Below are 24712 nucleotides of genomic sequence, written 5' to 3'. Positions count from 1 at the left end.
AGTACTTTGGTAAGTCTGAGGCTGTCTCAAGGCTTGCTAATGGGATCAGGGGTGGTGGGAACACAGCAGGAGAAGCAAGATAAAAGACTGTGGGATTGAGAAATGGTTAAGAGCATTCAATACACTAAGATTAGCTTCAAAATAGCAGATGTTAATTTTTTTACAAGTGAATTACTTGTGAAGCAAATAAAAAAAGGCTCACACACCATTCACTTTCTTAGAATTGTTTTATACTACCTTTAGATCCCATTCTCCCATCTCTAAGCAGATGTACCTGAAAAAAAATTCTTCTGAATGTCAACAATTTTATAAAAAGGAAAGAGCAATGAAATAACCTGATTACATAACTTCATTGTGATCACTTGGTTAACTGTTAATGTTTCTTTTTAACATATATTTCCCCACAAACACATGCTTTTTGGTATTTTATATCAACAGCCTAAATCTTTTGACTACTTTTAAAATACTCTTATTAAGGTTATTTTCACTAGATACAATTTTAAGAGGAAAAGCCTTTCTATAAGAACTCTCTTCTCTGTATTGTACAGTAGTCACTGTATTTGATTTTTTTCCTTTTTTAAAAGCTAAAATCAAAATGAGTGCACAGAAACTTAAGAAATTCCTTATAGCAGTTATAAGGGGGAGGCAGACCTTAATCCATTTTATATGTCATGCATTGTATAATGTAAGACATAGTATGTACACTAAAGAATAAACTACTTCTTTTCCTACTTAAATGGGATTTGAAAATTAACAGGGGTTGCCTGGGTGGCTAGCGGGTTAGGCGTCTTAACTCTTGATCCTGACTCAGGTCTTGATCTCAGGGTGGTGAATTTAAGCCCCACACTGGGCATGGAGCCTACTTAATAAAAAAAAAAAAAAATTAACAGGTTATACAACTATAATGGAATGGAAATTTATCCATTTCCATTTTTTTCCAATTTATTACATTTCCATTAAATGTAATGGAAAATTATCATTACAATCCTTTGCATTTAGGTTGAGTACTAATTCATTTACTTAACAAGTATTTACTGAAATCCTAACGTGCCTGGTACCAGGCTAGGGGCTAAATATAGGATCCTTTCTAAAAGGGTTACCTCATTTAGGCTCTGCAGGAGAATAAAGGCTAATCAGGAATTGGCCAGGAGAAGAGATGGAAAGCGTGTCTCAGGCAGACTGTACTGCATGTGTCAGAGTCCAGGGAAGAGAATCCCAAAATAGTTCAAAGTGGTGGGAGCCTGAATTAGAGGTAAGAGCCCAGCTAGCCAGGTGGGGGAAGGTGAGGCTGCAGGGGTAAGTAGGGACTGAAGGAACATGCATGCTGCAGGAGCCCATACTCATACTATGGGCAATGGGAAGAGACAAGGGTTTTAAGTAGGAGATGCTGTAACAGTTCACAAAACTCTGGATGGTGCCTTTTAATTAATTTACAATATTTATTAACACATTAACCAGGAAATTTTAATGGATAAATCTGGAATTACCTGCTGTCACGAAATGGTGTTATTTATTTTTTTAAAAGATTTTATTTATTTGAGAGAGAGAGAATGAGAGATAGAGAGCACGAGAGGGAAGAGGGTCAGAGGGACCCGGGACTCCAGGATCATGACCTGAGCCGAAGGCAGTCGCTTAACCAACTGAGCCACCCAGGCGCCCACGATATGGTGTTAGAGCAGTAGTAATAATTCAAGTCAGATATGGTACAACTGCCATTCCAACTGTACTGCTTAGAACAGTCTATAATTCACAACATGTTCTGCAGGATGTTGTTTCAAGTTTACAAATACTTGTAATTTTGAGTGTATTGATGTCAAATCATTTATGTAAAAGCGGAACTTTTAATTCTTCCCTTCCTTCTTTTGTCTCCAAACCTTTTCTCCTTTATTCTCCTACTTGGAACTATCACAGAAGAAGAAAGCTAATGAATATGTTCTGAGTGCCTGCCACGTTCTAGGTACAGTGCTAGTGGCTTACGTGAGTGCTTACACAATCTGCAGGACAATCCTGTGACGGCATGAATTCTTACTCCAATTTCATAAATGAGGAATTTTATGCACAGAGAAATTTAGTAATTTGACTAAAGTCAACTATGAGTTACACTTTTTATTTTTTCAAAACTACATACATTTATAGGACATCTCAGTTTAGAATCAAACATGGGGAAGCAGCAGCAGAGAGGATGGGAGGGACAGAGATCCTAATCCCTCATGAAAGATCAGACACGTTTTTGGGTGGCACCACTTAAGTAAGCGGTTGGCTGTGCTGACAGGACCAACAATCCTGGGTCACCTGCAGGCCCACTGTGCTCCTTCCAGACACCTGCAGCCCAGTCCTAGAAAACTGTAAGGATCTGCCCCTGCTGTTCCTCATCCTGGCTCTGGTACATGGAAACAGCACAGCTCTGATGAATCTTACAGAAGTAGGAAGTCCGTGTATGCTTATTTCTCTGGACTCAGAGGTGGCTGCTGGGAAGAAGAGCAAGAGAGATTCAGCTTAGGCAAGAGAACCGTTCAGGAAGTCCCACATCAGGCTTGTGTCCTTGGGTGGACTTTGATAATGTGGAATTCATCAAACTGAAGTGAGAAAACCTCTTCTACCAGGGTCAGGTGATAAGAGTTCCTTCAGAGGTACAGGGGTCCAAAGGACCTACAAGATCCTAGATTTCCATTTTCCTATTAAAGTATCCACGGATTACCCGCCTCATAATACAATCAAGCATAGCACACCAGTTCTACATGGTCTTCCAGTCCTGGTAAATACGTTCCACCCTCTACAACCCTGCTATGGACTGAATTGTATGCCCCCCCCCGCCCCAAATTCATAGGTTGAAGCCCTCACCAGGTGACTGTATTTGGAGATAGGGCCTTTAAATAGATACTTAAGGTCAAATGAGGTCTTATGGGTGGGCCCCTAATCCAATAGGACTTGTGTCCTTATAAAAAGGAGGAAATAGCAGAAGCACAGCCAACCGTGCACAGAGCAAAAGGACACAGGAGGACACAGTGAGAAAGCAGCTGTCTGCGGGGCCGAGAGAGCGGTACAAGAGAAACCGACCCAGCAGGCTACTTGATTTTGGACTTCTAGTTTCTGGAACTGTGAGCAAATCAATTTTTGTTGAAGCCCTCAGTTGATGGTACTTTGTTACAGCGGTCCTGGCAGACTAATACAGTTCTACCTGATGGTGTCAGATGAATCACTCTCTACCGCCTGTCATGGCACCGCCACTCATCAATACCTCACTTCTAGCCATTTTAGGCCCTTACCAGCTTACAGTACTGTGTCCAACCCTATTATAATATTATCTCCTAATGTAGAAACAACGGCCTTGTCACCAACATCCTTAGGAGGGTGATGGTTGGGAGGCTACATCCCTCCAAGCGAAGGAGCAGTGTTTGGAGGACGTCCTCATTGTACCATTCCTGACAATGTAAGTGCACAATCGCTACACGGTGAGGAATCGGTGTGCTTCACATGCCAAGTCTACATTCTGGCAGTGGAGTTACGACCATTCCTTCATGATACTGGAGGTACATGACAAAAGCCACGTGGCTTATGATAACCTGCTTATATTCCAGTGTGTGTTTTCATCCAACATGCCATCTCATTTGAGGACCACTTACTCTCTTTGAGCATCTTAGTATACACAGTAAACTTCTTTGCTTATTTTGATTTGCAGTGGATTCTGCATAATTGCCTTCCCCATCTGCAATTACATTTTGTTACAATCTCATTGTTTTAGGGTAAAGTAAATCTCCATAAAAAAGTTGGGAGGGGTGCCTCGGTGGACAGTTGGTTGAATGTCTGACTCTTGGTTTCAGCTCAGGTTGTGATCTCAGGGTCATTAGATGGTGCCCTGCATGGGGCTCTATGCTCAGTCCGATTGGGATTCTCTCTCTCCCTCTGCCCCTCCCGCTCATGCTCTCTCTCTCAAATAAATAAATAAATAAACCTTTAAAAAAAAGCTGGGAGATACAATCCCATCAAGAGGTTTGTTTTAAATTAATACTGTATCTATTTTTTGTCTTCTGGTAGGTCTTGTCATGTGTCTTGACCATTCTTGTGATGAGTATCTTTTATAACGTACCACACAGTGCTCTGGCACTTATGTGACAGAAAATCCTCAGCGATATCTTTGAGCTGACACAGGAGTTATGACATCATTCTGCAAAAGAAGTTCAAAAACATTCATTTATGTGCCCACGTTGGTAATGACAGGTCTGGGAAATGGTCAAATTTTGTCCACGATTCACATACTTGAAACAGAGTTCCTTCTTCTCCACAAAGCTTGCCGAACTGCTTGGGGGCAGTCATGAGGGAAGTGGCACTGCGAGCTTTTTTATTTATTATTTATATACATACATATATATATATATATATATTATTTCCTGACATTCATTTTTCAGTCTTCAAAGCAGTGCTTGCCAATTTCTTGGTTTAATAAAGCAAAGTCTGACAGGCTGTTATAAGACATTTAGGTGAATTCTTCTTTATATTATCTTCTGAGAGATTTTTTCATTATTATTGTTGTCTCTGAAGAAGTCTCAATGGTTCTTGAAACCAGTGTACTGAAGGAACATTAACCAGTATCGTTTAGCAGCAGAGGTTTCTTGCAACTTCAACTATAATATAATCTAAGAATCAATATTCATAATGGTCCCAAGTCATTCAACAGGCTGTTATGTTGAGTAAACTCAGACACCTGAGTACTTTCTCCTCTAGTACTGACTGCTTCAGCTGGGTGTATGGTCACTGGGGAACTTCTTTGTGCCAGGCTGCAGCCAATGTGCATCTGGACCACCTTCCCTCTGCTTTCTTCCTTGCTTAACTTGACTTCAGACTTCTGGCCTCTAGAACAGTGAAAGAATGAACTTCTCTTGTTTTAAGTCACACCATGTTTGTGGTAATTTATATAATAGCCCTAGAAAACTAATAGATGTGAATTTTACTGTGGCGAATGCTGGATTTTCTTGTATTCCCTTATAGAGTGTTGGACCTTTTTCTGGCATGTAGTTACTTGAGATTAGTTTGACTCTTTCCAGGTTTAAGTTTTGTTAGAGCAGATTCAGGAGGATTTAGTCTAGGGCTCAGTAACCCCCACTACCAGGGTGTGATCCTCCTGATAATTCTACTTGATGCCCCACATATTAGAAGGTTTTTCCAACTTGGCTGTCAGGAATGTGAATTGTTTCCATTCTGCTGTGTAGCCTACTAATTCCTGATGGTTCTTTCCTTATGGAGTTTTATCCCAAGTGTGGACACATCAGTACTCAGCCAAAGACTTATTAAGGGTACTTTTATGGTTACTGGCAGGATTATGACCAATTAACATAAGGTGAAACAAAAAGTAACATCTCAGTAATTATTTTTTTTTTTTGCCAGATGCCTTATTACACTTAAAAGCACAGTAACTAAAATCTGTACAGTTTTAGTGCTCATGATAAAGGCACTTATGACCTTATTATACGTTTGGCATTCTTTAAGAAAGCACATTAAGCTTTTATAAATAAATATTTAGGTTATATAAACCTAACTTGTACACAAGTGATAATAAGACATTGCTTTTTAAAAAATTTTATTTTATATATTTTATCCTCACGAATGGCCCTCTCCTCTATCCTTAGAGTGACCTCTGGCTATGTGGCTAGTCTTGTGATTTTACCACTCTTGAGTATACTGGAACAGAAAGTGACTTACATGCTCTTGCCTGTTCTTACAATTAATTGGAGCAGAGGGAGAAGATACTTCTTTTTGCAGATTCCATAAGGACTGTGCAGAAAGAAGTATGGTTTAAGCCAGGCAGCTCCACTTACAGCACTGTTTTTTATATAGTTACAACATGATGGGACTATAGCTTTTTATCCTATGAAACAGCCTGAAAGACTGTATCTTCCAGCTGAAAAAAATGTTTATAATAGATTGTGTTTCAGATGCTGTTTTCTGCTGCTTGGACATTTAGGAAACATTCTTAATGAATTTGTAAAACTCTGAGGACAGGGGTTCCCCCTCCACCCCCTTCTTTCCAGTTGTAAACTTCTTCACTATTTAGAAGAGGTCTGGGTATAACTGTAGCACTTCAAATGCTTTCTGAGAGAAACAGACCATTTCCTTGGTCACCGAAAATATTTCTCATATAATCAAAAAACTGTTTATACATCTTGATTTTTTTTTTTTTTTAAATTAAACTGTGTGTTTCTTTGGAGTTAAAATGGCTATGACAGCCTCATCACACACTGTCTTCAATCCTTTCTGGGTTAAAGCTGAACTTTCCACATGGGAGCTCCTGTCTCTTTTGCTAGTTTCTGTCCTTGTTCTACACATACAGGTTTTTCTTCTGTATTATTCCTTCTTGCTACAACTGTGGGGTCACCTTGCAGATCAGTCTGAGTTCCTATTAAACGAGGCACATTTAGTACATATTCCCTAAGTTCTGGTGCCCACTCCTCCTTCACATTTTGAAATGAGGCCACAGAGCAGCATATAAGGAAGACAACAGTCACAGATAAGATAAAGGCCTCAGATGATACAGTTTTCCTGTCTGATCATACTCATTGTGTCACAGAGCCTCAGGAGGTGCTGCCTGCTCTCTACACTGAGGCTGACTGCACTGAAGATGGTGGGTACCACTCCTCCAGGAAAGTGTCAGTGGCACAACTCATGAGTAAGCATGTCTTGTCCACCACCCTGTCTCACCAAGAACCATGCACTTGAGCATCAGTGTGCCAGCTCATGAGCCATGCTGCAGCCAGCCAGCCTCTGGGTGGGCCCCCTTTCCTGCCCTGCCTATGCCTGTCCACTGCCCCCAGAAATTACTTAACAAGTAAAATAAGCTTTAAGAAAGTCTCATTCCTCGGGGCGCCTGGGTGGCTCAGTCGTTAAGCGTCTGCCTTTGGCTCAGGTCATGATCCCAGGGTCCTGGTATCAAGCCCCGTGTCGGGCTCCCTGCTCCACGGGAGGTCTACTTTTCCCTCTCCCTCTGCCGCTCCCCCTGCTTGTGTTCCTGCTCTCGCTGTGTCTCTCTGTCAAATAAATAAATAAATAAATAATCTTAAAAACAAAAAAGTCTCATTCCTCAATAATGTCAATTACAGACTATTTGGTCTTTATTATGAAAATAGAAAAAAAGAACAGCTTAAAAAATGTTAGCAGAAAACCACATTTAACAATAAATTCTGAATTGCACAGAAGCACATTACTGAATATCCAAACACTACTAAGAGTGACATTGGGCCTATATTTTATTTCATGCAAGGAATAAAGAAACATACAGCCCTATTTCTAGCATCATGTGGTAGGAATATATATGGTCTCTTATGATTATTTCCATAAGTACTACGTAAGATACCCGAAAGATATTTATAAAAAAGAAACCAAGGTCCTGTTATTCTTAACTGATCTTTTCTGGATAATAATAAATTAAGAAAACAGAGATAAAAAAGTAAATCATTGCACAAAGTTTATTGTCCCTGTACCAGACAAACTATCTGTTTCTATCCTTCTATATAATGCTAGTATATGTCAATCTTATATACTTTATCAAACAAATATTTGAAAATATTTAATTCAAATACCTTCTGGTAAAGTAACTAGGGCAATGGAAAGAATACCAAACTAGGAATCAAAACGTTGAGTTTCCAGTCCTCTTTGGGGCCTCCAAGGCTGAAGTAGATCATAAAACACTCAGACTGGAAGTCTGTAAACCAAGGGGTTTGGATCAGATGCTATGTGTTATACCTTCCAGCTTTAAAATTCTATCACACCAGGTACTCCAATAACTGTTCCAAAAGGACAGCATTCATATATTTTAAAGTAAATTCAAAATATTAATTTGTTGGATAATAGTGTAGCTGTATTATTTGTGATCATCCATGAACTGGAAAAGCTTGTTTGATTGCTGCAACACTACACAAGAAAAGCCTCCTGGTTATAAATAAAGAACAACAACAATAAAACATTTCTTCTGAATTATCATTTGGAAATACCACTTTGACAAATACGAATGTCTTCACCTTTGGACTTCACAAATAAAGCTACACATTTTATACAATGATTAGTATTCACTTAAAACTTTTCTTACTGGAAATCATAATTCATACGTTTTGTTACAGTGAATCATTAGTGCTTCGTTTAAAAAGGCTCCAAAATGTATCTTTTTATCGAGATACGTTTTAAAAAAACCAAGAGAATGATGCAAATTTTTATAGACTGGGCTAGAGAATTTTTTTTTTTTTTTTTGTTAGTGAAGAAAAATGACAGTGTACTTTAATTTTCTTTCTTGGGAGGGATAGCAGAGGGAGATTTATGAATCACTGGTTTAGATTAGGGTCTCAAAGTATGGTCTCCAGACCAGCAACAACAACATTACCTGGAAATTTGTTAGAAATGCAAATTCTTGGACCCCATTCCAGAGCAACTAAAATCATACATTCGAGGATGGGCCCAGCAATCTGTTTTAACAAGCCTTCCAGGTGATTCTAACATACCTAAAGTTTAGTTAATACTTTATTTCAATGATCTACTTTATAAAATATGCACACTTATTTTTTGCACATATCAAGTATGCAACTGATTGGGTAAGAAATATAAAGCTAAATTTATAACAAAGTGTTACGGGGCAAAACTTAAAAAAAAAAAAAGGAAACCTGTTCCTCCTTTCCTATTAATTTTACTTATCTTGCTTAGCTTTCCTCTTGTCTCACTGAAATGTTGACTAGCTCCAGATTTGAGTAATTTAACATCTATTTTGTCATTTTATCAAAAAGCACATGCTCAAACTGCAACTAGGAGTCAGGGCAAACATTTCTTAGATTTCCCTACAATCTCTTGAGGATTAGTAAAATTTTTAAAATAGAAAAACAAGCAAAACTGAAAAATCAAATCTGTTCATCTAGCAATAACCATGTTGTACCTACTGTGCCATGTCGTACCTACTGTCTAGTCCAGGGTAGGAAGAGAGCAGTGAACCGTACAGACAAAAATCCCTGCTCTAAGAGAGTTTCTGTTTTATTGGATGTTTCATTGTTTTTGGTCTGGTAGCCCTTTTCCAAAAAGGGATACCTTAGTATTTGTACAAGTTACTCTTCTGTTTCTCTACTTTAAGTTGTTAATACATAGTATCAGTGTGTATGCTCATATTAAATTCTAAAATAATAATTTATAATTCCTTCTGAAAAGTATGATGAATTTCTTTAAATTCTCTTAATAAGCCATGAGCTACGAGTAAATATAAAATTATTAGTAAGAAAGAACTAGATGTATATTTAAACAAAAATAAATTCAAGTATTTGCAAAGAACATATTATACACAATTTACAATTTTAGTAGTTATAAATTTTATACTCCATGGTATAAGAGAGATTATAGATAGAAATATATCTCTTATGATAAACAAATGTTCTTCCTTTTACTGTACTGCATTTATTACTTGGTTTTATCTATGTGTAGATGCTACTTTCCTGGCCAGGTGTTTCAATAAGCCAGAGAATTGTGAGAGGTAGTAAAAAAAATTTTAAAAATACTAAAACACAAAAATTTATAAATATTAAAGTGAAAAAATGTATTAACTTGTGAAGGATATAAAGACAAACAGATAAAATATTAAAAACTTAAAAATAAATATAGATAAATAAGCTATGAAACGGTCTTCAAACAGACCTGTGTTGCTACCAAACTACTTTGGAAAAGTCCCCTCTAAACTTGAATAGGCACCTACAGGAACTCTAAAATGTCTAAGCGAGCTGCAATTTCTATTGTTTTCTTTTAGAGTGAAGTAAAAATGTATGTCTCTGGGCTTAAACATGCATTATAGAGATAACAGACGTATTACTTAAAAGAAACCTAAGGTCTGGAGACAAGTCTTTGGAGAACAAAATTTAAATCTCTTTTGGATGCTTAATGGCATCTTCAGGATTTCCTGGCCACCAACCCTAAGTGCAAACAGCTGCGGTCCTTGATATTTCAAGACAATCTTTTGAGAACTACTTAAGAGCACTCTTAAGAACATTTGTTAAATTTATTAACAGAATTCATTAAAATTATAAACAATTTCTAAAAATGAATTAATTAATATCTCATTCATATAATAAGTATCTCAAGTGTGTTCTATATGTATGGCAGTGTACACAGTATGGGAAATACAAAGAAATGCAGCCTATGGTTCTTGACCTGAAAATGCTTAGAATAAGATTAAGAAAAATATACTGTTTCAAACATTATATGCTAAAAATCTTTAAAGTTTAGCAGAAATTAATACATTTATATTAATCTGCTCTGTTTTGTGAAATATTTTACATAAAAACACCCCATTTACATGTCTTAGTTTTTTATTCAACCAAGGTTTTAAATTTACAAGTTCTAAAATAAGTATATAAATCTCAGTTTGGGTCTTTTTTCAGCATTCATGTACATCTGTTATTTAATAATCTGTTATGCTATAAGTATGTGTGTATTAGTCTAGATATATGCAGAAATATATGTATCTACCATTTTAATATTTACTATATGCCAGGGATGTGCTAAGCACATAGTGTATATATGCGTATTCTTTTATTTTAGAGAGAGCGAGCAAGTACACGAGCAGGGGGAGGGGCAGAGGGAGAGAGAATCTCAAGCAGACTCCCCACTGAGCATGGAGCCTGAAGCAGGGCTTGATCTCACAACCCTGAGATCATGACCTGAGCCAAAACCAAGGATCGGACACCCAACCGACTGAGCCATCCAGGTGCCCTAAAGCATATTGTGTGTGTGTGTGTGTGTGTGTGTGCATTTGTAAACATACACATGTATTGATAATTACTACCCTATTTAGTATTTATCATGCCTTTAATTTCTTTAATTATAAACTAAAAGAATTATTATTTGTCTAAATCACACAGTTTGGAAGATTCTAGATACTAGCAGGTCTGCTTTTCTCCTAAGCCTATGCTTTTTTTTTTTTTAAAGATTTTATTTATTTATTCATGAGAGACAGAGGGAGAGAGAGAGAGAAGCAGAGGGAGAAGCAGGCTCCCAAGGAGCAGGGAGCCTGATGTGGGACTTGATCCCAGGACCCCGGGATCATGACCTGAGCCGAAGGCAGATGCTTAACCATCTGAGCCACCCAGGTGCCCCTAAGCCTATGCTTTTAATCTGTAAATTTACATATTTAATTTTGAAGTTAGAGGCCTTCATGGAACCAAGTAAATATGAGGCTGCTTGGTTCACTGTGACTTTCCTTAAGATTATGCTGGAAGGAGGGTGTTAAAAACTTGGTATTATTATTAAAGAAGGCACATGAAGAAGATCATCAAAGCATTTCTTCATATTAGCTTCTTAGTCACAATTTGTTGAGGATACCGAACTGGGAAGTTAGGTGGGAACTGAAATTGGGCCAAGGTGACAGCTTATATATGTGTATTAACATGTGTGCCCATCTGATTACTACAGTTTATATTCAAGGGTGGAGGGAATTATTGAAATGACTACAGGCAGAGTTAACAAGGAAAGACTGTGCAAAAGAAACTTGAGTAATCAGTTTATAAATGTAAAGAGAAAAGCTTTTCAGGTTGCTAATACCCGGACATCAATAATTCACTACTCATCTTAAACACTGACGCTCATCTATTTCCAATTCTAATGTCAATCCAAATATTCTAGGGAAAGCTCATGTACATGCATGTCAGCATTTGGTTTAGTGGGGAAGATGATAAGAATAACAGAAAGATATTGAAAAAGCTTAATGGAGAACATCCCTATGTTACTATATAATTCTAAAAATGTGTTACGTATGGAGATGTACACATATAAGATGCTAGAAAACTTCCCAAACAGTATTTCAAATGGAAAAACAGGCATCGGCACATAGAATTTTTAAGATGCAAATAGAAAACTTGAGCACATGAACAAATGAGTAGAGGAGAAACACTTTTGGAATGGGGGAGAAAATTTGGCTCTTCCATAAAGGCAAGAACACTGACAAAAATGGTCAAACTCAACTTTTTAAGAAGTATGAAAATTAGCCAAAGCACTACAACAATCCAAGGAGTATGTATTTCCCAAAAAAAACAGTTGAATCTTGGCAAAAACTGCAAGTTTTGTGGAGTTTTAACCTGTCCCATTCCCATTAACCTCTTGCCACTTTCTATGGCAGCCTTAAAAACAGACTCACAACTATGGTAACCAAAACCTAGCTGGCTAGCAGTCACCAGATAGGGCAGAATGGGTTCAGAGTGCCTCCAAAGCCTTGTATCCAGAGAAGCACCACTATATGACCTATGTGGCAGCCCCTAAAAAGTCTGTGAAGTTCCATTCTCTGGGCTTGTCTTTATTTGGTGTGACTCAAGAGCCAGTGGTGTGAACACTGTATCCTGAGGGCATCTGTCAAAAACAATCAGTGGCAACTTAGATGATGATATGAATTAGGACAAATAAGGAACTGGCCAAAAAATTAAAAGGAAAAATTGGGAAATGACATGTCTATAGGATATTCTGAAAAGCTCCAACATTCCTGGAAACCTAGAAGGCCATGTGCATGTGCAGGACTGTGTGTATGCCCAGAGAAGGCTCTAATTTTTCATCTCTGGTTAACCTTGACTGTGCAAGCAGAAGGTGAAGTGTAAGGCAGAGTTATAAACTGCCTATTGAAGCAATGAAAACAAATCCCAACACACACATGGAATCCCTCAGAAAAGGCTGCAGAACTTGGTTCCAGGCATTTAAGGAAATTTCTGTCCAACCATTAGCTGACCAAACAGACACCTCAGTGGTCAAACACCACAAAAAATACAGACTTTATATAGAATTACTCCAGGAAAGTCACCAACTAAATAAATATTAACAGTAACAATAACAAAATGACAAGCCATGGGGAGTAGGTGTAGACAATCTAATTTCCAGATGTGCCACACTATACCATTTCAAATGTCTAGTTATCAACAAAAAATTATGATTCACAAAAGGCAGCAGTAAAACTCTACACAGGAATCAAATAAGCCAACAGAAATTGCCCCTGAGAAAGCCCAGACATTAGATTTACTAGATTTAAATATATATATATATAAATATATATATCACAGCAAATAGAAAATATCAATAAAAAACAGAAATTATTAATAAAATAGAAATTCCAGAGTTTAAAAGTACAATATTAACTAGAAGTGTTGAAGAGATTTGAACTAGTAGAGGAAATAATCAGTGAACTTCTAAGATAAGTAAATTGGGATTACCTAGTCTGAGGAACAGAAAGAAAAAAGAAGAATGTCAGAGCCTCAGAGATGTATAGGATACCAACTGTACTATCATATGACTAACGGGAATCCCAGAAGGAGAGAAAAGAGAAAAAGGGGAGAAAAATATATTTGAATACATAATGGCTCTAAACCCCCCAATTTTTTTTTTTTTTTTAAGATTTTATTTATTTGACAGAGAGAGACACAGCACAGCGAGTGAGGGAACACAAGCAGGGGGAGTGGGAGAGGGAGAAACAGACTTCCCGTGGAGCAGGGAGCCCGATGTGGGGCTCAATCCCAGGACCCTGGGATCATGACCTGAGCCGAAGGCAGCCGCTTAACGACTAAGCCACCCAGTCGCCCCTAAACCCCCCAAATTTAATGAAAAACATTAATATGCACATCCAAAAAGCTAAACAAACTCCAACAGGATAAACTCAAAAAGATCCACATCTAGAAACTGCATAGTCAAACTACTGAAAGAAAAAGACCAAGAATCTTGAAAGCAGCAAGAACAACACATCACACAGGATTCTCAGTAAGACTAACAACAGACTTTGCATCAGAAATCTTGGAGGTCAAAAGTTAGTAGGAATAGGCTTTCAATATTTTGTGCTAAAAGAAGACTCAACCTATCATTCAATATGCAGCAAAACTATCCTTTAAAAAGGAAGGAGAAATTAACATATTCCCAGATAAATGATAACAGAGAGATCATAACTAGCAGATCTGCCGTTCAAGAAAAACTAATGGGAGTCCTTCAGTTTGAAACAAAAGGGCATTTTGACAGTAACTCAAATCTATATGAAGAAATAAAGAGCAGGAGAAAAGATGACTACATAGGTAAATATGAAAGACAGTATTTTTTTTTTTTTGGTACCTCCTCCATCTGATTTAAAGACAACTTCATAAGGAAATAATTACAAAAATGTGTTGATGAACTTACGATGTATAATGATGTAATCTGAATAACATTAACAGCATAAAGGAGACAAAAGGCAAAAGAGCTGTATTACAGCAAGGTTTTAACATACTACTGAAATTAAGCTGATATGAATCCAAACTAGATTGTTTTAAGTTAAAAGTTTAACTGTAATTCTCAGGGTAGCTACTGAGAGAACAACTCAAAGAAAGTATATAAAAATAAAAAGGGAATTAAAATGGTATAGTGAAAAATATTAATTTAACTAGAAAAAGTGAGCAATAAAGGAATAAAACAACAAAAAGATACATCAGACATAAAGAAAACAAAACTGGGGGGTGCCTGGGTGGCTCAGTTGGTTAAGCTTCTGCCTTTGGCTTAGGTTGTGATTCTGGGTTACTGGGATCAAGCCCTACTGGCATTAAGCCCCACTGGGCTCACTGCTCAGTGGGGAGTCTGCTTGTCTGCTTCTCCATCTCCCTCTGTGCCTCCATGTTCTTTCTCAAATAAATAAAATCTTAAAAAAAAAAATAAAGAAAACAAAACGGGGATGCCTGGGTGACTCAGTTAAGCGTCCAACTCTTAATTTTGGCTCAGGTCATGATCTCAGGGTTGTGAGATATGTGAAATGGAGCTCTGCGTCAGGCTCCATGCGGGGCATGGAGCTGGCTTAAGATTCTCTCTCTCTCTCTCTTTCTCTCTCTCTCTCTCTCTCCCCCCCCCTTGGTTCCTCCCCCTCCCCTGCCCTCTCTCCCTTAAAAAAAAAAAAACAAAACAAAACCACACTGTAGACTTAATTCTACCCCATTATTAATTAATTTGAATGTAGGTAGATTAAACACTCCAAACAGAAAATACAGATTACCAGAATGGGGAAAAAAAAATGATCCAACTGTATGTTGTCTATAAGAGACACATTTTAGATTTAAAGACAAAAAAAAATTATAGAGGATGAAAAAAATAAACCTCACAAACAGAAATCAAAAGGGGGCTGGAGTGGCTATTCTAGTATCAGGCAAAAGAGAATTTAAAGAAAAAAATTGTCAGTAGAGACAAAGAAGAACATTTTAAATGATAAAAAGGTCAGTCAATTAGGAAGACGTAAGTATGTATAAATATGTTTGCACCTAATACAACCTCTAAATACATATGCCTCTAAGTACCTATGGCAAAACTGGTAGAACTAAAATGTGAAACTGTTCCACAGCAATGTTTGGAGACTACAATACCCCACTTTCAACAGTGAGAAGAACTAGGCCCAATATTAACCTGGAAACAGCAGACTTGGTCAATATTATAAACCAACTAGATCTAACAGACATCTATAGAATGCTGCACCCAACAAAAGCAGAGTACATATCCTTCTGATGTGCACACAGAACATTCTCTAGGATAGACTATATGCTACGCCATAAAATAAACCTTTAAAAAACCCTGAAATCATAGAAAGCATGTTCTCTAAGCACAATGAAATGAAAACAGAAATCAGTTACAGGAAGACCTTTGGGAAATTCATAAATGTGTGGAAATCAAACAACACACTCCTAAATAACCAATGGATCAAAAAGAAATCAACCAGGGAAATTAGGAAAAGATACACAAAAAAATAAACATGATATGCCAAAATGTATGACTGCAACAAAAAGCAGTGATCTGAGGAAATTCTGTAGCTGTAAATGCTTTTATTGAGAAGAAAGATATCAAATCAATAATTAATTTTAAACTTTAAAACTAGGGGCGCCTGGGTGGCTCAGTCTTTAAGCGTCTGCCTTCGGCTCAGGTCATGATCCCAGGGTCCTGGGATCAAGCCCCGCATCGGGCTCCCTGCTCAGCAGGAAGTCTGCTTCTCCCTCTCCCACTCCCCCTGCTTGTGTTCCTTCTCTCACTGTGTCTTTCTCTGTCAGATAAATAAATAAAATCTTTAAAAAAAAATAAATAAATAAATAAACTTTAAAACTAAAAAAATAAAACTAAATGTAGAGTAAGCAGAAGGAAGAAAATGATAAACACTAGCATGGAAGTAAATGAAATAGCAAATAGAAAAAGATTAAAGAAAATTAATAAAACTAAAAATTGGTTCTTTGAAAGATCAGTAAAATTAACAAAACTTTATCTAGACTGACCATGCGGTGGGAGGTAACATTCAAATTAATAAAATCAAGTATGAAAGAAGAGATATCAAAACTGGCCTTAGAGAAATAAAAAGGATCCTAAGGGAGTGCTATTATCAACTGTATGCTAACAAATTAAGTAGTCTAGATAAAACAGATACATTCCTAGAAAGATACAAAACTGACTGAAGAAAAAGAAAATCTAAATAGACTTGTAAAGAGATCGAATTAGCAATCAAAACACTTCCCACAAAGAAAAGCCCCTACACAGTATGCATCATTGGTGAATTGTACCAAATGTTTAAAGACAAAATAACATCAATCTTTCACAAATTCTTCCAAAAAATAAAAGAGAAATGAACACTTTCCAAATCATTCTACCAAGTCAGTATTACTGTGATCCCAAAACTAGACAAGCAAACTACAGATGAAGATTTCTTATGAATACTGATGTAAAAGCATTAATAAAATACCTGTAAACAGAATCTGCAACATGTAAAAAGGATTATCCACCATAACCAAGTGAAACTTATCCTAGGAATGACAGGTTAGTTCAACATGAAAATCTGTCAATGTAAAAGACTATATATATATACACACACATACATATAAGTGTGTGTGTGTGTGTGTGTGTATATATATATATATATATTTTTTTTTTTTTTTTAGAGGGATGGATAGAGGGAGAGAGAGAATCTTAAGCAGGCTCCATGCCCAGAGTGAGGCCAATCTCATAACCCTGATTTCATGACCTGAGCCGAAATGAAGAGTCGGACACTGAAGACACTGAGCCACCCAGGTACCCCTAAAAGACCATATTAAAAGTGTTAAGGACAAAACCCACACAATTATCTCAACAGATACTGCAAAAGCATTTAACAGTCTAACATCCTTTCCTGAGAAAACACTCAACAAAGTAAGAACACAAAGGAACTTCCTCAACCTGATACAGGCTATGTAAAAAAACACAACTACTAAAAACATACGTAGTGGTCAAAGATTGAAAGTTTACCCCCAAAGATTAGGAACAAGACAACTTCAACACTGAATTGGAGATTCTAGCTAGGATAATTAGGCAAGGAATAAAAAGGCATGTGGGTGGAAAGGAAGAAGTAAAACTACCTCTATTAGTAGATGACATGATCTTGTATATAGATAATCTGAAGGTATCTACAAAAAAAAAAACAACCCAAAACATCTTTTAGAATAAACAAATTCAACAAGGTTGCAGAATAAATATTAATATAAAAAATCATGTATATTGCTATACCTGAGGAATGAACAATCCGAATATAAAGCCAATTCATTTGCAATATGATCAAAAAATGAAGTACTTCAAATAAAAGTCTAAGAGTTAAAATACTGAAAATCATAAAATATCATTGAAAGAAATTAAAGAATATCTAGATAAATTGAAAGATCCATGTTACTAGATTGAAAGAGTAAGATGAAAATATTCAATTCTGATCTACAGATTCAACAGAATCCCTATCAAAAATTTTACAGAAACTGAGAAGGTGATTGTAAAATTCATATAGAAACACAGAACCTAGAATTGCCAAAACAATCTAGAAGAAGAATAAAGTTGGAGGACATGCCCTGATTTTAATATTTACTACAAAGGTATAGTAATTAAAATAGTAGATTACTGATATAAACACAGGCATATGGAATTGTATGCACTATAATTAATAGCCCAGATATAAAGCCTTACATTCACGGTCAACTGATTTTTGACAAGGGTGCCAAGACCATTAAATGGGGGAGGAATAGTCTTTTCAATAAATGGTGCTGCTAAAACTGGATAACCACATGCAAAAAAAAAAAAAGTTGCATTCCTAATTCACACCATATACAAAAATTAACTCAAAACTGATTCTAGAACTAAAGGTAGAACTAAATGTATAAAACTCTCATAAGAAAACTGGAGTCAATCTTTGTGACCTTGGATCAGACAATGGTTTCTTAAATATGACATCAAAACACTGAGTGACAAAAGAAAAGAGTAGATAAACTGGACTTTATAAAAATTTTTAAAAAAATGTTGAGCTTCAAAGGACAAAACCAAGGAAGAGAAAAGACAACCTATAGACTCAGAGAAATATCTGCAAATTATATATTTGATAAGAGACTTGTATTCAGAGTATATAAAAAAATCTTACAAGTCAATAAAAAGACAAACCCAATTAGATATAAGTAATACAAATATATTTACAACATATTTATATTTATGTATAATTCATATAGTTATGCAATTGATATATATATAATATGTATATATTTATACATCATATGCCTGGCACATAGTTAAGTACTCAGTAAGCGTTAGGCATAACTATTACTATTTAACTCCTAAAGTTCTTTGAGTTATTATAGAGGGATTTTGTAATAAAATATTTCTGTAGGATGCCCGCAGTTATAAATGTGGTCCTATTTTCCAAATTAAATATAGATTTGCTAACTTCAACTCGATCTGTAAAAACAACAATTCATTTCTACATTTGGCATAATAATCTCTCAATCCAATATATACACATACATATATAACATATTCATTTAAAAAATCTAATTTATAATACAGTAAAATATAATTAAAATTTGCCCAATTAGGAAATGGGCAAAGGATTTGAATAGATTTTTCAAAGAAGATACACAAATAGCAATTCAAAAGATGCTCTATCCTTAGTCACTAAGGAAACAAATCAGAGTCACTAGATACTACTTCCCACGCACTAGATGGTTATAATAAAAAGGACAGTAACCAGTGTTAGTGAGGATATGGAGAAATTTAAACCCTCATACATGCCTGGTGGGATTGTAAAATGGTTTACCTACTTTGGAGGATATTTGGGCAGTTCCTCAAAATGTTAAACAGAGAGTTACCATATGACGCAGCAATTCCACTACTAAATTTATGCCCAAGAGAACCGAAAACATGTCCACACAAAGACCTATACTCAGATGTTTACACAGTATTACTCATAATAGCTAAAAATGGAAGCAACCCAAATGCTCATCAATAGATAAATGGATAAAGTGAGGTATATCCATGTAACAAAATATCATTCGGCCATAAAAAGGAATGAAATTCTAATGCATGCTACAACACGGACGAACTTTGAAATCATTATGCTAAGTGAAAGAAGCCAGATACAAAAGATCGCATATGATATGACTGCATTTATATAAAAATGTCAAGAATAGGCAAATCTATAGAGATAGAAAGTAGATTAGTATTTGCCAGGGGCTAGAGAGAGAAGGCGATGGTGGCAGGGATTACTAATGAGTACGGGATTCCTTTTTTGGGTAACAAATATACTTTAAAATCAGAGAGTGGTGATGGTTGTAAAATTGTGAATATACTAAAACTCACTGAATTATAGACTTTAACAGGGTAAATTTTTTTTTTTTTTTTTTTTTTAGTTTATTTGGAGAGAGAATGAGAGAGAACGAGAAGGAGCAGGGGGAGGGGCAAAGGGAGAGGGAGAAGCAGAACTCCTTATTGAGCAGGGAGAGCCTGACTACGATGAGGGACTTGATCCCTCATGGGATCATGACCTGAGCTGAAGGCAGATGCGCTTAACCAACTGAATCACCCAGGCGCCCCTATCAGGGTAAATTTTATGCTGTGTGAATTAAATCCAAATAAAGCTGTGATTAAAAAAGAGCATCACAGAAATTATGGTTATGGAAAGTAAAACTGGTTATGATGAATAAAACAGATTCAAGCAAAAATACAGAGGAGACCACAGTTCTCCATGACAGAGCAGAGAGCCCTGATTCTGGCTATGGAAATGGACAAGAGAGGTTCGACTGTGGAAATATAATGGAAGAGAAAGAAATACACGTGGGACATAAGAGAGACATTCTGCTAAGCGGAATAAGTATATTACCAAGGTTTTGCTGGAAAGCACCAGGGATAGAAAATTACAGTGGAAAGGCCCAATGAAAGTCCCGGGAAGACAGTAACTTTACTGAGCTGTACTCATTTTTAGGTTAGGTTTTAGGTTCTTTGGGTTAACAATTAATTGTTAAAAGCCTAAGTACTTCTTATAAAGATTTTTCTAGCAGAATGGAGAAAGGAAAGAATAAGATCAGAAACATCAATTGAGGAATCAGTCATACTTAGGTATCGGCTGAAACTTGTGCGTATACAATGAGCTTTACAATAAGTCTCAAGGGAGAAGGGATGAAGCCCAATCACCTCATTCTTGGGTAAGAGTTACAATTACCTTCTCATTCCTTCACTCCAGTTCTTCAAACAGCTGTCTGTGGCATGTGGGTAGCATAGTTTGAAGTGCAGCAGGTGTTTGTAATTTCCTTTCTCAAGGTCACAGGTGACTCTGCCAGTGCACTCGATAAACCACAGCTTCTGGGCCCCTTTCTTCCCACCAAACCCCAAGATCCCCTTCTCACATCCAGATTACTCTCTGCTACTTATATGACTTTAACTCATGCACAGCTATTAAAATTGAATTATTTCCAGGAAATCTACTAAGACTCTATCCACTAACCTCAAATCATATCTGATTAAAACTTCTTGGTGGGTAGATGGATATTTTCCAAAATATATATTTTTTTAAATTGGCTTTCTTAGGTAACCTCCATATTAGATTTATTCAGAGGGAAGAGTCCTATATGGCTAGTCCTTTCCTCAAATCCAGGCCTTCATGACCCTTTTTAGCTGTTATTTTGATCGGCCTTTCCAGTAGTGCTCAGCTGCCCTTCATGACTACCCCTGCTCAATCCTGTTAAAAGTTACAGTGATGACACAAAGATCAGATGAAATAATATACAGTACATAGCAGGGCTCCTAATAAACAGTACATCAACTGTTTTCATAAGTGCTAATTGATGTTAACATTACCTGAACTGCTCCCAATTTCCAGAGTCTGCCTTGTGCCACTGAGTGACACTAGTATGTAATGGTTTATTCACGTTAACTGACTCTGCTTTTAGGGAGTTTATATTTTTGCTTCATCTACCATAATTCATTAACATATTCAATTTAAATGTTTCTAGAAGACGCTTAAAGACCTTTAGTGTCTCTAAGACATTCAAGTGAGAGAACTTACATAAAACACTCTGCACAGTGCCTGGCAAACAGTCAGTGCCCAATAAATGATAGGTATAATTACTGTCATTCAACTCCTAATGTTCTTCAAGTTATCATAGAGGAATGGTGTTTTGTAGTAAAATATTTCTGCAAAACACCAACAACTATGAATGTGACCACATTTTCTAAACCAAATATACATCTACTAACTCCAACTCCATTTCCCAAAACAAAAATTTATTTCTAGGTTTGGCAAATAAACTCTGAATCCAGAAAGGGCCCTCAGAGAGGGCCATGTTGCCATAAGATATATAATAGCAGGCAGACATATGGTGATATGAAAACTTTATGAAGTTTCATTAAAGACACAGAACAAGAAGTTTCCTTTCCTCTAGGAATTTATCTCACTTAATCTTTATGCATCAAGCCAATCTGGGACCTAATTGTGTGGTTATACCAGGAGGTGTCCGTGCTACTGAAAGCTGTCCTGCTGTTTCTGCCGAAGACTGATCTCTGGGGACCCTGAGATTACGGCAGGATAAAGAGCAGGATCAATTCCACAAGAGGAATGTGGATATTTTATCAAGAAAAAAAAGGGATCTATGGAATATTAATAGTGGCAGATGCAAATGTCCATCTAGGCAGGAAAAAACAGAGCACTAGTTTGATGACTTTTGATTAAATTTCCCCCAAAGTGGAAAATAATATTCTGTTAGATGATGAGTGTTTAATTTTTTCTTTTCTAAATGATTGCTTCATTCGTTTTATGGCACGATCAACTCAAGTTTTGGCTTCTGCTGTGGACTGTATTAATGCTTCCTTAAGAATCAAATTTTATACTGACTGGAAGGAAAATTTCAAGTAATCACCAAATCTTATTTTAAAAGACAGGCAAGTAAATGCTTTGCTAAAGTTCATAATGCAATGTAACACTGAAATTGCTTTTAAATAATATGTCCCAAACAAAATGACTCAAAAATAAAAACTTAAACTGCCCACATGTAAAGAAATTGTTGCTGTTTTGATTTTGTTCACTGTTCAATATTTTTCTAAATGTTTTGAATAAATACAATCAATAAGCAGCATTATAAAATCTGTCAATGTTACAGAGTTTGGGAAAGAGCTATTATCAGACATAAAAAAAATTCAGAATTCAAAGGAATTCTGGCAGGCTGGATAGTGAGCCAAAAATAAATTGATGAAATTCAACAAGGATAAATGAACAACTCTGTATTTAGGGTTAAATAATATTAAGCTAATACCTGAAAGATTACTATGTGCTGGACACTACTCAGTGCCTGAAACAACAGAATAACACTAAATGAGGTAGGTATTATTATTAACTCCATTCTAGAGATGAGGATACTGAGGCACAGATCTGTAAACAATGGGAAATATGTTCTGACAGCACATCTTTAAAGCTTCAGGGAGTTATGGTAGGTCACAGTTCAGTATCGAACACAATATCCAGATTATAGAAACCAATAATAACCACTACATTTTTCACTACAATTAGAATATTAAGTCCAGTTCTGGACACCACTTTTCCCAAGAATGGGAACAAGCTAGAATGGAATCAACATCAATTAAGGTAAGTAGAAGAAAATGGATATACTTAAGCTAAAAAAGAGAAGATCAAGATAAAATAGATGCTCTTGAGCATCTTAAGAGCTGCATTTATAGAAGAGGAAGCTGATTTGGCCTAAGATGATCCAGAAGCAGAACAGAGCTAAGATACTTAGCTTACTTACTTACAATGTTATTTGCAGCAAAAGTACAAAACTTGAATAATTAATGAAAACACAATGTTTACAAGGTAGAACTAGTTTTTGTTTTCCAGGAAACAATGTATCCTGGAAACAGGATAAAGAGACTTCTTCTTTATCAAGAGACTTGTTTTCCAGGAAATAAGTAAAGAGACTTTTTCTTTAGTAATTGCTGGCATATCATTCTCATATGTTGACGCTAAAGATCTCTACAAATCGTAGAGATTAGAAATGTCTCAACACTTTTATCACAATATCCCACTAATGTTCACAATAAGGCATTAATAAGTTAAATAATAATTTGATCAAATTCTTGGAGATTATGAGGATCAGCAATCTAATAATAGCTAGTAATAATATGTGCAATACCCTGTAGGGTACTCAGATTGTAGTGCTGAACAAGATCATATGAAATCCCTCTTTTAACAAACTGGTGGTTGCCAGAGGGGAGGGAGATGGGCACAACGGGTGAAGGGGGAGCGGGAGGTATGGGCTTCCAGTTACGGGATGAATAAATCATGGGGAAAAAAGGTAGGACACAAGGAATATAGTCAATGCTACTGTAATAGTGTTTATAGTAACAGACGGCAGCTACATTTGTGGGGAGCACCGCATAACTACAGGGTTGTTGAATCACAATGCTGTATTCCTGAAACGAATGTTAACATTGTGTGTCAAGTACACTTCAATTAAAATAAAATAAAATAAAGTAAAATAAAATGCCACATTGGAGAGAGAGGTACTAAAACAAACAAAACCAAAACCAAACCCGAAAAATAAAACACCAAACTCCTCTCTTGACGGATTATATATTTTAGTAGGGGAGATAAATTCCTTTATTTTTTTATATGCTTTTCTGTTATAAGGCTTCATATTCTGTAAAATTGTGAATTAAATGTAACAGGGTTTATGGAAAAAATCTGGTTGTTGCAGACTACTTAAAATCTATGGAGCTCTGTGACTAGGGCACTGACAGTAACAATCCTACTCAAGGTACTAATGTGGTGTTAAATCTGTGCATTTGCACCCAGTGTTACTTTCAGTCAGTCCTGAGACTCTGCAGCCTTACACCCTAGCATCCATGAGATGAGATGAGACCTCGTCTGAAATGTAGGTCCTTAAACAGATTTACTTTCCATAGAGACCAGTTTATCAAAATTAAAAATCCAATCCAGGTTTTAGACTTCATCCATCAAACAAGAAAATTTTTTGAAATTAGGAGAAATGTCTTAGCAACGTCTTCATTTGTACTAGCAGCGACTAAAGTAGCCACTAAAAGAGCTACTTTAGCTTTTAAGAAATTGCTGTCTCTCGGGGCGCCTGGGTGGCTCAGTCGTTAAGCGTCTGCCTTCGGCTCAGGTCATGATTCCAGGTCCTGGGATCGAGCCCCGCATCGGGCTCCCTGCTCCGCGGGAAGCCTGCTTCTCCCTCTCCCACTCCCCCTGCTTGTGTTCCCTCTCTCGCTGTGTCTCTCTCTGTCAAATAAATAAATAAAATCTTAAAAAAAAAAAAAAGAAATTGCTGTCTCTCCATTTGATTGTGAGAAAGCCAGCCTCTGATTGTTTTAACACTTAAACCATTCAGAAAAGAATTCCTCTGCTTTCATGCTGACATCATTCATCTACTTATTAATGAACACAGGCTGACTGATA

General features: G+C 36.5%; 1 protein-coding gene across 9 annotated transcripts in view; it reads right to left on the bottom strand.

Annotated features, from left to right (window-relative positions):
- Positions 1–24712, bottom strand: part of AHI1 (Abelson helper integration site 1) — a 221546-nt gene that overhangs the window by 48937 nt on the left and 147897 nt on the right. The window lies entirely within an intron of this gene.

The sequence above is a fragment of the Eumetopias jubatus genome, unplaced genomic scaffold (genome assembly GCF_037043125.1).
Source record: "Eumetopias jubatus isolate StellerSeaLion01/CBP00866 unplaced genomic scaffold, mEumJub1_p1.0 scaffold_6, whole genome shotgun sequence".
Classification (NCBI taxonomy): Eukaryota; Metazoa; Chordata; class Mammalia; order Carnivora; family Otariidae; genus Eumetopias; species Eumetopias jubatus.
This window is presented reverse-complemented; position numbering and strand designations above follow the sequence as displayed.